The sequence below is a fragment of the Bactrocera tryoni genome, chromosome 4 (genome assembly GCF_016617805.1).
Source record: "Bactrocera tryoni isolate S06 chromosome 4, CSIRO_BtryS06_freeze2, whole genome shotgun sequence".
Classification (NCBI taxonomy): domain Eukaryota; kingdom Metazoa; phylum Arthropoda; class Insecta; order Diptera; family Tephritidae; genus Bactrocera; species Bactrocera tryoni.
Genome location: NC_052502.1, coordinates 33,526,005 through 33,544,033, shown reverse-complemented (window position 1 = coordinate 33,544,033; position 18,029 = coordinate 33,526,005). Strand labels below are relative to the sequence as shown.

Genomic DNA, 18,029 nt, shown 5'->3' with positions numbered 1-18,029 from the left:
CATCGCCGTCGGTATATACGCGAACTAATCTCTTAGTTTTTATGATATCAATCTGAAATTTTCACAAGTTCTTTTTTCTCCAAGAAGCTGCTCATTTGTCGGAACCACAGTATGTATTGCCATACAAACTGAATGACCGATTTTAAGCGCTTGTATGGAAAACTTTTTTATTCGAGAATATACATATATTCAAGAAATTTGGCGTGGGCAAGGGGGTAATCGTCGAAGAAATTTTTCCGATTGATTTACTATAGCATATAGCTGCCATACTCCGATAATTTGGTGTACTCTTGAAAGCCATCTACTCGAACACTTCCCACTTGCCTTGATACTTTTTAAACATTATTATGTACACAATTTGCACAGAACGCGCCACTGTGCAAATTTGACGCATGCCATATCTATTTATACAAACGCTTGTAATTACAACGGCAATGCCCTTTAACGATAGGCATTCACGGCAACACATCGCAATACACCCTCAATACCTTCAGCACCCTCTATAGCACTATTCCTGGTTCAACGTTGTTGGGCCTACAAGGCAGCAAACTAAATATGTTCATAGGCTTTAAAATTATTTTTGTGTTGTTTTTTTGTTTGCAGTTTTTTGCATTGCACTCTGCCATGTTGCATATTCATTTTGCATTCTGCCTGAGGTGTTGTGCGTTTTCAATTTTTCCTCTCACTTTTTTGTTGCCTGCTGTTTGCGGCATATATTCCGTTTGTTGTGCCACCAGCCAGTGTTTGTTTGCGTACATTTGTGGCATGCAGCAGCAGCAGCAATCGCACCTTAACTCATTTGTCAGTTGTAGTCTGTTGATGGCATATACATAGGCATGAATATATATGTACGAGTATATTTATATAAACACACATACAACCGCATGCCAATAGCGTTGCACTTGTATTTGTTTATCTGCTTTATCTTCTTTTTTTCCCCACGTGTTGTTTTTTTGTATTTCGCAGGCTGCAGCACAGGTGCAACGAGGTTGACTGCGCTCGGCACGTTTGCTGCGGCCGGCTTTTGTAGCGTTTTTAATTTTCCTGTTTTATTTCCGGTTTTACGATTCACAACTCAACTTGATTGCAACGCGCCACGTTAGCCATTGCTGTTCTTCTTTAATTTCCATCCTCCGCCGTCACAGCTCGCACTTGTTCAGTCTGTTGGCCACCACATATACAAACAAATCCATACATATATGTTGGCTGTATTTCCACATCCCAGCCGCTGAGGCAAGCAAATATAGAAAGAAGTTCATCGGTTTTTTGTGCTGCTTTTGTTTTGCTACTCTTCTTCTGGCTTTGTTCCACTTTATACATTCTAATAAATGTTTTTAATTTCTCCACACAAATTGTTTAAATGTTTTCCTGTTTTCTGCCACATTCAACACACTCAAAGCAGACAAACGGCAAATGCTGCAGGTTAACCTCAAAAGTGCCCTCAACTGAGATATGCAATAAACAGCGAACAAAAAGAGGAGCGTAAAGCATACAACAAAAATGTATATAAAATTTGTCAGCAGACTTTAAATACCTGCCAATATTAGCCGAAGTTGTTTGTGCTTAAATATGCTGCGCCGTTTTTGCTTGCTTACCTTTTAAACATTATATTTGCTGTTGTTGTTGCTTTTTGTTTTTCTCTTTAAATATCCCATCTTATTTGCTTATGTGTCTCGTTTTTCTGCACCACAAAAATATGCAGCTAGCCTCTCTACAAGTTATGTCTTTCAACAAGCAGTTTGACCAGCAGAAAAAGTCATGAGGTGATTTACCCCCGGCGGTTTAAAGAATTTCGTGCTGTGGTTTGAATTTTTACATACTCCACCACATCTTTAAGAAATATTTGCATTAAAAGGTCAGTAGCACCTTTGAATAGCCTTACTCTTGCATTGGCTTGTCGCTCACCATAGGCGGATATTCGTTGCACTTATGTCTTTAGTGCTTTTTAGAGATTATTTTTTAGAAAAGATTAAGTATCCGCTTCTAGGCGCCAATTGAAGAGAAGAAAAAGAAGTATCCGCTACTATAATATGCATTTTTGGCGTAAATTTCTTACTTGTTATATAAGCTTTTAGACGCCCTATTATAAAATCACCGGTACTAAAAACACCTCACTGCATTATGTCCTCTCGAACAACCATTAACGGATTTTTCACTGCTACAAAAGTTTGGTTTAGTATTTCAATAAAATTTTTTATTCCTGTGAAAGTACATTCGATGCTATTTTGTATGGAACTCGATTTCTTTTGCAGGTCCACCACGGGCAACGCTTGCAGAAGATGTTGAACCCAATTTTCGACGGTTTTCAAACATAAATCGGTCGATACTAGTGCAATTTCACGTTCAATATTCGTACAAAGTTCATCAATCGTTGTGGCTTGTTGGCATATACCATAGAGGCGGCCAATTGACTTGACCATTTCGTGAGATAGCGGTCACCAAACTTAGTTTTTAATAAATCGATTGTAACATTCCCTGTCCATATCATCCAATTCGAGCCATAAATATTCGGCTATCATTGAGCGGTTGCGATTCCGATTCACAGTAACGTGCCGATCTTGATCATCTCGGAAGAAATACGACCCAATGACGCCGCCGGTCCATAGACCGCTGCAAATCGTAATACAAAAAGTTGTGTCTGTGCAACATCCAAATATCGTCAAGAAACCTTCGTCTGATAGTTTTAATTATTTTTCTGTATAAAGCTATGCATTCGACTAGAAGATATTTTATAGCCCCTCCTTCTTCTATCTCTTGACAGCTTTTACAATAGTTATTATATTGTATTCCTAGTCTGCTGGCATTAAGTGTCATTCTTTTTGAAGTTTAATAGTCAGCATGTATGCCCCATGTTTCATTCATGCCATATTTGTCGCTTCTTGAACAAGTCGGAGATTACTTCAATCGAAACTCTACAAGTAGATAGAAGCATATAAACTACCTCTTGTTCTACGTATAATTCAAAAATTATGCCTGCTCTGGCTAATTTATCTGCTTCACATTTACCGTGAATATCACTATATCTTGGAGACCATTGGAGGTTTCTGGTGAAATTGGATGTTAGATTCACTAACAGATCAAAACATTTTTTCAATATCTTGAATGAAACCCCAAGAAAGTTTAGTAACTTCAAAGCCGCTTAACTATTTGTGTATATAAAAATATTTATTGTTGTATGAACCCTCTTTGTCAGAACATGAAAGCTTTCTTTAACTGCTGTGATCTTCGCTTCGAAGATCCCTCTGTGGTTTCATGGACGAAAAGCGATTTTGATATCATATTTTTATAGGAACGCTTCCTACTCGACTATCTAGTTTGGATCCATTCGTATAGACGCTTATCCCTGCGCTCAGTCCACCTCGTCACTTTCCCACTGTTCTCTGGAAAAAAAAAATAAAATATTCATTTATAAGTACAGATGTCACTTTAATTTAAGATGGATGTGTCAGCTGAGTAACTGCATACCTGAAAATATATTATACTTTTGAATTAAGCATGCCTAACCAATGCTGAAACAGGGAGGAGCTAAAGATTTTTTCATAAAAATGTTGCAATTTTTAATAATTGAGCAATTCACAACCTGTCCTAAAGCATCTTAAAATCGTAAAATTATAAAAAAACAAGTGTAAAAATTTATAATTTTACGATTTTACGATGCTTTACGACAGGTTGTGAATTGAACAAATGTTCTACCAAAAATTGTGTATTTCTTATTGGAGCGCATTCACACACGAGGACTTTTGTTGCTTAAATTTGTAGTTGGTAGGCGAGGTGGCGACGAGCAAAGACGAAGAACATCGGGTCGTAACACACCTTATGTTATTATTCGTAACATTCTCGGCTACGTAATTCTTGTAAATGGTGAATATAAGACAAAACGGTGATCAGCCAAAGGCTCCCAATATTAAATAAACACTAAAGCTTTTGAAAAAAAATGTTTCGAACTTGTGCACAAAAAATGTACTCCGCAGTGTTCTTAGATTCAAATGAGATGGCGGAAATGGAAAAAAATATATATGTATGTATATATATTTCTATTTAATTTAACTTCAGTAATTAAATATTCCATCATGACCTCTCAGAAATGTGGTGGTACACTATAGAATATTTACTTTCAACTGCCTAAATACCAATAGATCATTTTCTGACACAACGACAGATTTTGGTTTTTGTACACCGAAATTTTGGAATGAGATATATGTATATATTTAGCTCAAACCATAGAAGTTTCCACGATACTTTTTTGGAAAGATAAATGTTTTAATTCAATTATCGTACCTTTAGTTTTATTTCTTTACTATATTTTATTTATATTTATGGAAACATGAATTCATTTATAACAAGTAAGGAAGGGCTAAGTTCGGGTGTCACCGAACATTTTATACTCTCGCATGGTAAAGTGATAATCGAGATTTCATAATACGTCATTTACATATTTTTCAAATACCGTATTTTTGTAAAGTTTTATTCCGCTATCATCATTGGTTCCTAATGTTTATACTCGTATTACACAGAGAAGGCATCAGATGGAATTCAAAATAGCGTTATATTGGAAGAAGGCGTGGTTGTTAACCGATTTCACCCATATTTCGTACATGTCATCAGGGTGTTAAGAAAATATTATATACCGAATTTCATTGAAATCGGTCTAGTAGCTCCTGAGATATGGTTCTTGGTCCATAAGTGGGCGGCGCCACGCCCATTTTCAATTTTTAAAAAGCCTGGGTGCAGCTTCCTTCTGCCACTTCTTCCGTAAAATTTAGTGTTTCTGACGTTTTTTGTTAGTCGGTTATCGCACTTTTAGTGATTTTGAACATAACCTTTGTATGGGAGGTGGGCGTGGTTATTATCCGATTTCTTCCATTTTTGAACTGTACATGGAAATGCCTGAAGGAAACGACTCTGTAGACTTTGGTTGACATAGCTATAGTAGTTTCCGAGATATGTACAAAAACTTAGTAGGGGCGGGGCCACGCCCACTTTTCCAAAACAATTGCGTCCAAATATGCCCCTCCCTAATGCGATCCTTTGTGCCAAATTTCACTTCTTTAATATCTTTATTTATGGCTTAGTTATGACACTTTATAGGTTTTCGGTTTCCGCCATTTTGTGGGCGTGGCAGTGGGCCGATTTTGCCCATCTTCGAACTTAACCTTCTTATGGAGCCAAGGAATACGTGTACCAAGTTTCATCATGATATCTAAATTTTTACTCAAGTTACAGCTTGCACGGACGGACGGACAGACGGACGGGCGGACGGACAGACGGACGGACAGACAGACATCCGGATTTCGACTCAACTCGTCGCCCTGATCACTTTGGTATATATAACCCTATATCTGACTCTTTTAGTTTTAGGACTTACAAACAACCGTTATGTGAACAAAACTATAATGCTCTCGTTAGCAACATTGTTGCGAGAGTATAAAAAGTGAGTCTACCTACAGCTCAAAGTTTGACAAGCAACACAGACACCTTGGATTAATAAGATTTCATGCAGTAACTTGCTAAAAATACAGTGCGTTCAAAAAATAACGTTTCTGTTTTCCAAAGTAGATAGCGCTTAGTGGGAAATTTTTTTAACTATAGCTGAGTTTAGTTAATACTTTCTCCAATCTGACGCGTTGTTTATTATAGCCTGGCATCTTTAAATGAAATCTTCCGTTAACATTAAATCTTTTCTTGATATTTTGGCTTCCATTGAAGGCCAAACACTCTATATTAGGTTAGCGTCGGGTGACTGTGATACCCAATCTAAAGTAATAGTATGGTTTTCTTTTTTGTTTATATGCATAGTCTTATTGCAGTTTCCAATCAAAGTTATTTTTATCATAAATCAGCTGACTTCAGTTAACGCTTTTTATACAATTGTATCATTCTAACAGCGTTTAGGTTTTTTGAAGTTATACTTCTTATACGAGTTCGGAAAAGGTTGCGATAGATTTAGGTTACGCAACCTTGCCCAATATGAATCTACGCAACCTTGCTCAATATGAATCTACGCAACCCCTTGCTCAATATGAATCTATGCAACCTTGTCTGCGATGATGTTCGAGCAGCAAGCGAAGCGGTGACAATCGGCGATCGTTTGTTCGTTTCTTTCGGCATAGCTCGGCTTTTCTACCAACAACACAATGTTGCCATGCTTATGCTGTTGATGTTTTTGTAGAACAATGTTTCAATTTTTGGTTGGTGACATATTCAATTAAAAACAAATTCTGTTGGGATTCGAACCTACGTACCTTGCTCGTCGTCACTTCTGAAGCGCTTACCACCTAGACAACCATTAACACTTGAATTGCGTTGTCCTAATTATGGTTTGGTTATGCACGAAAGAAATATACAATGGATCGCCGATTGTTACCTCTTTCCTTGCTGCTGCTGCGCATATGTATGTTTGTATGCTTGTTCATTATTGAAGTTATACTGCTTTTTCTTTCCTTTGTCTTTCATTTCTGCGAATTCTCAACTATTTTATGTGCCCTTTTGTTGAAATACCCTGCGTTGGTCCATTTTTTGGAAATCGACCCGCGATGACGAAGTATTTTCGTTTTATCTGACAGCGTGAGGTTAAGAAGTTCATTTCTAATTTTGTCTTGTGGCATATTAGAAATGATGTTTCTTCGAAAATCGTTCGCTTACAACAGATAAAACGACTTCTGAGTGGTGATTTTAGTGAATGAATTCCTTTTGGTTGAAACGCTCTGCGTTGGCCGTTGAAAAGTTAAGACTATACTTTTCAGGATCATTCATTTCTTCAAAGAAATTAATGTCCTTTAGAAATATGCATATTTGCATTATTTCGTTGTCATTTCGTTGTCATTTCCATATTCGTAGCAATAGAAGTTCTGTGGCATAAGTAAAGTAATGGCCGCCGATTGTCAGCCCTTGCCGCTGTAGCAGCTTCGCCTACAAACATGCGTAAATACATATGTATGTATGTATACGTATGATCGTGAATACATATCGACGCAGATTTTTGCGAGAAGCACCAGAAAGTTGTGCAATTTATGATTTTTGGCTTTTGCCATCGTCGCGAAAAGACGACTTGTTGGCAAAGGCATGCTCGGGGAGATAATAAATTTATAAAATGTGAATTTAAGTTTTCTAGTTTTCTTTCATACAAAATGATATGCATTTCTTGGAATATCACTAAGAAGTATAACTTCATCCGCGCGTAGGTACTCCACGTACCTTTTTTTTTGTAAAGCATCTCGAAACCCCAAATTCACGAGCGACAATCATCAATAAACACGCGCCTTTTAGGGAAGCTACTTATGGACTTAATTATGAGCGGCTTAAACTCCAAGTTTTTCGGTTTTCCACCGCGAACTAACAAATAACAAAATGCATAAATAATATTCCATTTCAAATATTAATTGTGTATTAACAATTTACTAAATACACGATTTGAAAAGCACTTAACCTAACTCCACATTAATTGATATTTTATTTTACATTCAGTGAAGTTGGTAATGTCAGCCATTAACTGCCTTTAAACACGTGTTTATCTTTCGAAATAAACACCAACAGTAAACATCACTTCGACCACTGGACGCACGTACGAGCGAATCTATCAACTCGCATTAAAAATAAACCACTGAAATCAAAATAGAAATTAGCACGAAAAACCGCTACGAATGATTATAATTGCAAATAATTGTGTGGTCAATGGAATCGTTGAACTGATTTTATTGCTTTATTTTGGTTGGTGTGTACTCGCGTTCGCGAAAATGATGTGGCAAAGGTTAATGTCAGTGATTGCTAAATTATCCCAACGAAATGCAATATGCATATGTGCGTAATAATATAAAGGGTGACGTTTTTAGATTTTAATTTCAAATAAAATATGGGAAAATACATAATATCCCCACTTGTCGCTGTATAGTATTACTTCGTACTTAATATTTGGTATATAAGAGCACAGCGAAGAATGATGTGAGAATATGGAGAGCTACAAAGATTCGCATCTTCCGCCTGTAGCTATAATTATTTGTATCTTTTCACAGTTCACAAAGACTTTGAGTTAATTATAAAGTTGACACGCAAAACATATCAGACTGTAACCTTTTGAGGATGCAAGAGAGAGTTTCTTGGATATAAATTCCATTACTAATACGATAATATTGCTTATATTCAACAAATTCACTCTACTTCCTTTCTTATGTAATGTATAGGTCAAGCTCCATACTCAAAAATTACATTTACGCTAAAATCCTTACTCAAAAATGTCTACTTATTCTTCTTCAGAGTAGGAGTTCTTCGGTAAGAGTTCACATATGCTAAGTATTGTCAATATCTGATAGTGTATAATATGCTCAGATAACCCATTGACGTACCGAAGTTTTTATGAAATGTCAAATCTGCTGCTCACAGCTCGTGTTTTCTAAAATTTTACCGCTTTCAAGCGTTGGACTTAATTGTCAAGCACAATTTTCTCTTCTTTGACAGTTGGTTTGACAGCTATCACTCTACGAACTTCTCTACGTCTAAACATACACTCTTTGATTTTTGTTTTTTTACATAATATGTAGGTTGTATGTAGTTTTTTACACATTTCATGGGAGGTTTTTGAATTGCACTGAGAGTACATATGTATAGATTTAAAGCTAACATGAACTTCATTGGAAATGATAAATATCTAAATGGTGATCGATTTTGAGATTGCCTACTTTTTTAAAGAAACACATATCTTTCAAATTTAATGGGTAATGTTTATTATCGTTCGAAAAAACATTCTTTGGCATTTATTTTTTGAATCTTTTATCTCTTTCAAATGTTGGCCACACATACGCCTCAGATGGTCCATCCGTTGAGGAGTCCAAATTTTCTGGACCAATGATTTCATCGCGCCACAAACCACACCAAACCGTTGTTTTTTCTGGATGAAATAGCAGCTCTTGAATCTCTTCAGGTTGCTCTTCATCCCAAATGCCACAATTTTGCTTGTTTACATAACCATTGAGCCAGAAATTGGCGTAATCGCTGAACAAAATTTGGCTCGAAAACATCGGATCTTCTTGGAACTTTTTAAGAGCCCACAGTGAGAAGCTATGTTGCTTGGGAGGGTCGAGCGACTTCAGTTGTATTATGTGCGCTTTTAATTTAAGATCTCGATGTAAAATGCGCCAAGCCGTTCCATGCGCCAGTTCGAGTTGCGGTGAACGGCGCCGAATCGACCCTCCACGGTCTTCGTGTATATTCTCAAATATGGCTGATATACTTTCTTCTCTGCATGTTGGACGTGGTCTAACGTCTTAAGTGTATTGATTTATTATTGTCTTGCAGTCTCCTTTTCTTTAATGACCTTTGAAAGTATTTATTTCTCCAACATTGCAAAAGATCTATACCTGGTTAAGTACAAAAAAAATATCCTGTCCTGTCCTTAAGAAATTGCAGATTCTGTTATGCTCATAAGCCTTATTTCAATATCATTTGGTAGCTGCATTTGTTCAGTTTCAAATATATTGTCTGCCAAAGTTTACAATGGTCTATCTTCGAACCAAAATATTAGAATAGCTTTCGTCACACCTTCCTTAAATCATTTATAAAACAAAAAAATTTAAACTTCGGCTGCATCAAAGCTACAATACCCTTCACAGGCGCACCTCTCACTGCGTAAACGGGTATAGCAGTCAGCTTGTAGGACCATAGGTGTAATTTGAACATTTTTTCGGAGATTGCATTATTAGCACGGACTGTTGGCTAAATTTCGTGAACATATGTCGTCAAATAATAAAGTCTTCCATAAAAAGACTTGATTTTGTTCGATCAGTTTGTGTGGCAGCTTTAGCTGCTTCTTGGCAAGAAAAGGACGTACGCAAGATTTCAGATTTATATCTCAAAAATTTAGGGACCAGTTCGTGTATATACAGAGGTACGGATGGACAGACGGACAGATAGCTGGACACGGCTAAATTTTATAGGGTCTCCGACCGTTCAGGGTATAAAAATTTCCTACATTTAGGGCCATTACGAAATACATTGACTGTCCTGTGTAATCACGTATAAGTCCTCAAATCTCCTAAATTATACTCAAAATTATTAATATGATCATGGAGGTAGTGCACTTCTACGCCCATATTACAGATATTTTTCAAGTTTAGCAGCATTTCCTCGACTAAATGTTTGTAGTTAGCTGCCTTATAGTTACCTAGAAGTTCTGTATTACAACAATGAAAGATTTCCACACCAGTTTTTCTTTTTCAGTCATAGAAACTTCATAATCATAAAACTTTTTATCAACTGGCGTATCTGAGGCCCATCAAAAATTCCTACAATTCATTTTTCAATACTCAGTCGCGATTTTTGAGCCAGGAACTTGTAGCAGTGACAATTTTTGTCCAGAGTTTTGACAAATTGTGTTATGTGTCCAAATAATTGAAATAAATATTATATGTTAGCCTTAGTTGTCAGCTGACATCTAGTAGCAGCAATTACGATAATACTACCTACTTTAACGGCTAGAGATATGATAGAACTGCACCAAACCAAAAAAAAATTTGTAGGTCAGTGTATTTGTAGGAGTGTTTTATATTTTTTTAGAGGTCAAAAGGCTTCGCAATATTTTGTAATAATAATTTATCATTAATACTGTGTAAAAAGAACAACCAATTTTTTAACAACAATATATATTTGAGAAAAGAATGCTTGCAGATACTTTCAAAAAACACACAGTAACACCGATAAGTAATAAAAGCGAAAGCCAAACCCGCAAAAAACCCTCCAAGTAACCGAGACCGAGAAAAGCTAACTCAAACGACCTGCTCAAGTGAGAGCTTAGCGCGGAAATCTTTATTCATTGATTATTTAACGACTTCTTAAGTGGTTCCTTAAGTACACAAAAACTTGCTCCTTATATGCGATTAACTGCGGCGAATAAGAAATAAGAAAAGCGAAACTCAAAGGCGATGTATGACGACAAAAAGGAAAACAAAATAGAAGGTGTATGCAAAAAGTTAGGAAAAATTTGTAAATGAAACCAGAATCAAAGAAAAGACCAAACGCTGATGAATTGCTTTTGAGCTTAACAACAAAAATCTGGCTTCATCAAGATGTTGTGAGTGTGTATGTGGCAGGTCGCACGCAAACATTTAAGAAAGTAAAAGCCACTAAGATTTGCTCGCTTTTTCTGCCCTTTACATTCACTCGAATGCGCAGTCAAATGGCAGACAAAAAGTAATCACGACACAACACAGGAAAGACGGAAGGAAACGAAGCAAAACAGAGAAGGCGAGGCAAGAATGCAGTGAATCTCTGCTAAACAAAAAGCGGTTTAAAGATTTTAGCACAGCTAGACACTTATACTTATGCATTCAGATTTATGATACTGGCATCATTGCGCATGTGTGTGTATGTGTTTTTGTGAGCCAAATGCGTGGCATGCAAACAGCCGCTTCGCTGCGCTTAAGTAACTTAGCAGTTAAAGTTTCAACCAAGTGTGATTACGCTTTCAACAGCTGCGTCACCGACATCTGTCAAAGTGCGTTCTCTTCACTAATGCCACTCAATTATCCTTTCTTCGCCTTCTTAATATTTTTTTTTGATTGTTTCAAAGCCGATTTTATGGTATTAGATACAGTTTGGTCGAGTTTTGCTGAGATTTGTTGAATAGTGAGAAAAATTACCGTGCAGCTATTGGTTTAATGGTCAGTTTGGATAGGCAAAATGCTTCATATGGTTTTCGCTGTTGCGAATATTATAGTAAATGATACAATAGTATTTATGGGATATATTAATTATTTAAAAAAGCTGTTCGACTTTCTTCAATCTTTTTAGCTTTCGCTTTATAACAACTTTTATCTTTTAAATAAACTGATGACAATATTGTTGAAGTATTCAACATTTTTATACCCTTCACATGGTATATTAAGTTTACTACATAGTTTCCATCTTCATTGACAGATTTCGCCACGCTTAACACCCTAAAGTCGCATGTCAAATCTGTCGTTGTAGCAGCTGCATATTCCGAGCTCATCACGCGAGGTATGGTTCCCCTTGCTTTAGGTACCGATGGAATACTGCTGCGGTCCACCACCTCCGGCTTTGCTTCTTTCCACTGCTTTGGAAGCATTCTGACCGCTTCTCTTACCCATGTTAGCGTCGGATCGTCGTTACACGCTTGGTTCGGCGTCTATTCTCGAGAAGAGGACTTTCAATAGCTTCATTTCCACTATTTCCCCACCGCTCCTGTGACATTTTACCCAGCGGACTACTGCGTTCTATGAGCGCGACGGTCGAATGCCGTTTCGCAATCTCATTGGCTGCCGCCGCTGCCTTGGACGTTGTCGGTTTGTCGCCCGCGTGCTTGACGTCTAGCTTGCCGGCTACGTCTTTGCACTTCCTCTTTTTCGAGGGCGCCTTCTGTTCGCTTTCCGTCGAAATGCCCCTCAATGCGATTAGCACACGAAGGGGCCAAAGCATTAAACCAAATTCAAGTGGCGAAGAGTGCCAGCCGCTCAACCCAGCCGTTTCACCTCTTCTACTTCAGGCTGGACTTACCTTCGACACCGTTGCATGTTTCGACATTCGCCTTGTACCTCACTTTTGCTTTCAACACCTCCTTGCTGGCTTCTTCCGGAGCCCTCTCTAGTTGCCAGAGTTGGAACCCTCGTTCACCTGCTCAGGAGAGCGAAGAAGTTCTTCTGCCTTTTTTTGTGTTTGTGCTTACAGCGATTGTGGACTGTTGCATCAGTGCGCTGTAAAGCTTATTTGGCAGTAGTACCACACCCGCTGGTGACACGGCTCATAAGATCGTTGTGTCCGCCATTGGCAGCAGACACGTCTCCCACCAACGTTTGGACTGATATCCCAGTCCGCTTTGTTCCTTCGTTGACCTTCATGTTGACTTTTATGATTCGGGGGTCTCTACCCTTAGCGTTTTATACCTGCCACCAGGTACCTCAATAGCAATAGCCGTTATACTACCCACTGCATATAAAGCAGTCCATCCCCAGCCCCAGCCTTCGCCAGGGGTCGCCTGCCTGCAATGTAATGACTCTGACAGGAGCCAGCTTGAAATCATGACATTGTAAGCAGTGACACCCATTGCTCAGTCGATACTCGCGAGGAGGATACAGATAAGAAGGATTTTTGCCGTCCAGATATCTTGTTACATTAAAAACATTTTCTATATAACCACTTGATTCCAATCGTTCGGTTTGTATGGCAGCTATATGCTATAGTGGTTCGATATAGGTGGTTCCGAAAAATGGGTAGCTTGTGAAAAAATACGACGAGTGCATAATTTTAGATCGATTTTTCAAAAACTGAGGGACTAATTCGAGTAAATACAGAGCCAGCTCGTCACGGTGATCTATACATTTTAGGGGGTACCCAAAATGGTATAAGATGGGCTGCTGGGCTTATTATTACTTTTTTCCAATAATATCTATGTAAATCCACGTGAGTGAATTCCATGAATCAATCTGTTGCAGAATGCGTTTATCTAAATGGTGGATCTCATATGTTCGCTTGTATTTATATCCTGAACTAACACTCATAAAACCACTGCTTCTCTTTCAACGCAACTATGTGTAGGATGTTAAAGCTAAATAATCTAAAATTACGAAGTTCTTCTTTAGGTTAGTTTCGTTAGCTATTAAGTGTAAAGTTTAAAGTGCATATCTCACATCCCACTAAAGCCAAATTGACCAAACTTTCTGAAAGCAGAGTGAAAACTGATGAAATCGAATACATATGTATGTATATGCAATACGTCAGCAACAAAAAATTTTAATCTGAAAGTGGGGTGAAAGTCCCTCATCAGAGTATACTCAGTATACAAATGATGATATGAGAGGTTTATCATCGGCTACTTTTAGGTAAAGTCCTATATTTTGAGAATTCCTTTACCACTTTTAACCAAATTTGGTTACATCATTATGCTAATATCCTTAGTTCAAATTGCAAAAATGGCGAAATCGGACCACACCCTTTTCCAATATGTCACAGTTTTTTTTATTATCTAATTCTTTTACTTAGCAGTATACATATAATGTGCCAAATAAGGAAATAAGGCTTTACACAATTAATGTTTTGAAGGTAGTTCGTCTCACTTCTTTAAGCTGTCTCAATCGGAACATGGCTCTTCAAGCCCGATCGTGTGAGCCTCAGTTTCACATGTGATTAGTTTTCCTACCTCCCCTTAACAGAGAGATTATACTTACTTCGAAGTGTGACCCCTAAAAGCTTTTTTTATACTATATTAGTCGGAAAATTTCAATCAGATCAGATACCGAGCCACTTTCTTTTTTCTGATTGTCCCATAACCTGGCTATGGCTAATATACTCGTCTGAGCAGCACCTTGTTCATAGTTGTCATATAAGTTCGACCAATGTTGAAATAAAGAAGAATATAAGATCATGAAGTTGATCGTTTATGTACGAAGAGCATATTTAATAAGCACTCACACAAATATATGTATATATATTAGCGGTTGTTTGCATTAACATGAAATAATAGCGACAGTTAGGAGCTTTTACTTTATGCATTATAAAAATAATTTTTACTTTGGACCAGCATAAATAATTTGGAATGCATAAAGTAGAAGCTCCTACCTGTCGCTATTATTTCATGTTATTGCAAACAACCGCTAATTCCTCACGCCAACTTTATGATCCTGCACCTACAACACGCAAATACATTTCGAGTGCTGGAATGCGATAAATTTTATTACATTTAATGGAAAGCCCAACGGAAGTCCTCGCATGAATCTATCACTCACATGTGCCTATTGTGCTCATATTTAAGCTCTAAATAAAAATTCGGCTTTATGGAGGGATTTTCGTGCATTAAATGCGAAATGTGTTAAATGGGAGGTGTTTTGTGGCATTATGAGCATCGCACTTGCGCGCACCGCATTTTGCAACTTTTAGCATTTTGATGCAAATATTTTCACTGTCATTGGTTGTTGTTATTGTTGCATTAATTTCGGTTGTTATTTCGAAAACAGCAAAACTTATTGACAGTCTGCCGCACTTGCTACATACTCGTACGGTGGCATGCGTCATTTCATGATTAAGCACACACACGGACACTCTCCAACATATACACTAGCATACTTATACTCACATACGCTCACACGCATAAATCCATGCACTTGCTCATAACTTTTGTTGCAGCAGCAGCTGTTGTCATTGTAACTCAGATTTTTGCTATTAAATACCAACAACTACAACAACAAATGTTTGTTGCCATTACTGCATGCGTTTGGTGTTTGTTTTGTAACTGCAACTGCAACTACTGCTAGTGTTTTTCTTGCTCTTGTTGCCACTGCCACCTCGCTTGGCTGCGGCTTATCATTGCTGCACGAACGTGTTCACAATGCATCGGATTAGATTTTTAGCAAAAATTCACTTTGGTTTCATTTAACTTTGTTTGCTTGTTTGTTGTTGCATGTTTGCTTGTTGCTGTGATTACTTTGCGTTAAAGCTTATGCTTGCCAGCTATTTGCAATTAATAGATATGCCAGTTTTGTGGGTGAAAACCAATTTAGATTTTTGGATTAATAATAGTTGACAAAATAAAAGCTAAAAAATATACTATATAACAAAAAAAATTTGTGAGAGGAAAAAGTAACGCACTTTAGGGCACGTTAAAAATCCACAAACTTTTTCATATTTAAGGAATTTGGTGCTTACATTGATGCACGAGATCTTAAAAATATTTATAGATTCTAGAACAAATCGCACCATTCATTTTTACTGAGACGTTAAGGCGGGTTGGGAATTTTATTTTTTGTACTTATACACATCATAAGGTTATGTCAAGAATAGGCTCTTTTTAATCATGATAAAAACCTAATCGTAAAGTTATTATTAAAATAAAATTAGTGTTTTCCGCCACCCTAACTCTTTACTTCTGATCTCTATATGTGTAAGTTTTGTATAAACTTGGAAATAGACGAATATCTAGAGATTTTTCAAATGTGTCTTAAAAACTTTCATTCTTATTCTGAAATGCTTACCTGCTCAAACACATTCTGCCAAATACATATACCGTTCCTTTTCTAGTGTCGGATACCATTGACACGGTTGAGAGTAACACAAGCGACACAACTCTATTGACTTCCGAAGTGAATCAACTTCAGTAGGAATTATAAGCAAGGAATATCTCTTTTATGGTATGTTTAACCGAAAAACTTCTTATTATAAGTAGTATTGTATCAGGTTCAAGAGTACTATTATGTATAGTACATATACAATAGTATATAATACAATATTCCGACTCATGAAAAAGTATCGTTCGATGCCTACAAGTACATGACCGATTATAGTTCCTTAGTTGGCAGATAATCTGGATCTTCGTATTTTTCAAATAAGTCAATAAAATAAACTCCTTTATCCAGATTCCTACTCCTAATTTAAATAATCTATTATAATTGTCGAACGTTCGTCTTATTTGTATGCATATTGCAGGGAAAAATGGCGCTAGGACAGTATTTTCTCAATGATTTTCAAGACCTTATTTCGTGAATCTTTGAGAATAGTTTGTATACTTCTATATATCTACTATATACTAAAAGAATTTTGAAGAATTTCTTTGAAAACTGTCGAACGTGACACCATCAGACTAAGGCTAACGGCTTGTATTATTTGAAGCAGTATTTATTTTAATTTAACATCTTCGTTACACTAATGTCAACAATTTTATTAACAAATTAAGAAAAAACGAAGGGCTAAGTTCATTTATAATTGAACATTTTATGCTCTCGCAACTTTGGCATTAAACTATAGTACTACATACTATGATCAACAAATAGTAAGACTTTGTTCATAATTTTGAAATTCTTAATTTATTCTTCGAAATATATGTCGTCTCCCTCAAAGCAATTACCCCTGGCCCTACACACTTGTGCCAACTAATCCTTACAACAGTTTTTAAAGTCAATTTCCGGAATATCCGTCAACCCGTGTAGCGATTCACGTTTAATGGTTTCAGTTGATTGAAAACTGTTTCCCCGGGGCGGTTGTTTGAGGTTGCTAAATAGCCAATCATACGAATTTAAATCAGGCGAATGCGGTGGTTGTGCCACTCAAAAGGTATTCCTCGTTGACAGTTTGACTGGTCGGAAGTAATTTTATCACTATCGAGATTGTCGCAGAAACTGTCAACATCCATTGACCTGTTGTAACGTGGTATTTCTGCTTCGACACGCCTTTGCCACGATTTTCGGCCGATTGATCATCGCTTTCCGGTTCGTGAGCATAGATCCAAGAAATACATTTACATTTCATGACATCCTTGTAGTCGGAAAGCATTGTTTCACAGACGTAAACGCGACGTTGTTTTTTGAAAGAGTTGAGTGATTTTGGGACCAATAATGCTTTTACTTTTCTTAGGCCCAAATGATCTTTCTAAATGGTTTTTACTGATACTTCAGATACTCCAACGATGCCAGACTGTTAATCGTCGATTCTCAAGCACCATTTCATTTATTTTAATGACGATTTGTTCGTTAATTCATGTTGATGGCCGACCTGGTCTTATTACTTTAGACCACAGCAGTATATCCAATTTGAAATTCGTTTGTAATTGTTATAAATTTTCTTATTTATGGTATACCTGTATAGTATATGGGTGTTCTCCTGATTTCATGCATTTTAGGCAAGAGGATACACGGTTATTAGAGAGAAAGTATTTTTTAATTTCATTAAGATTCCTTTAATGTCGACTGTTGGATGCATCATAAAGTCAATCGGAAGTTCAAAAAGATTTATTTTAGGTATATGTTATGTTATTAGAGACTTGATTTTACCCATTTTAGCACAAGGGCATGTAGTCATCACAAAAATATTCTCCTTGAATTTCGATACCAGACCTCACAGATTGACCGATATGTTCAGTCAAACATCAGCCATATGCATGAGGGTTCACATATTTGGTGTCTGGGTTCTTGAAAAGTTATAGTCAAATTTGGAGAATTTTTGGACTTTGATTGTATTTCATTTGTGAAAAGTTTTGTTCTGATAACTTTATTGTTTTTTTATTTGTACACTGTTGAATGGAATTATTAGATGAAATTTAA

General features: G+C 36.9%; 1 protein-coding gene and 1 pseudogene across 1 annotated transcript in view; both read left to right on the top strand.

Annotated features, from left to right (window-relative positions):
- The window catches only part of LOC120774283 (myb-like protein P), a 127,145-nt gene that overhangs the window by 29,259 nt on the left and 79,857 nt on the right, over positions 1-18,029 (top strand). The window lies entirely within an intron of this gene.
- Positions 6,527-6,668, top strand: LOC120776215 (annotated as a pseudogene).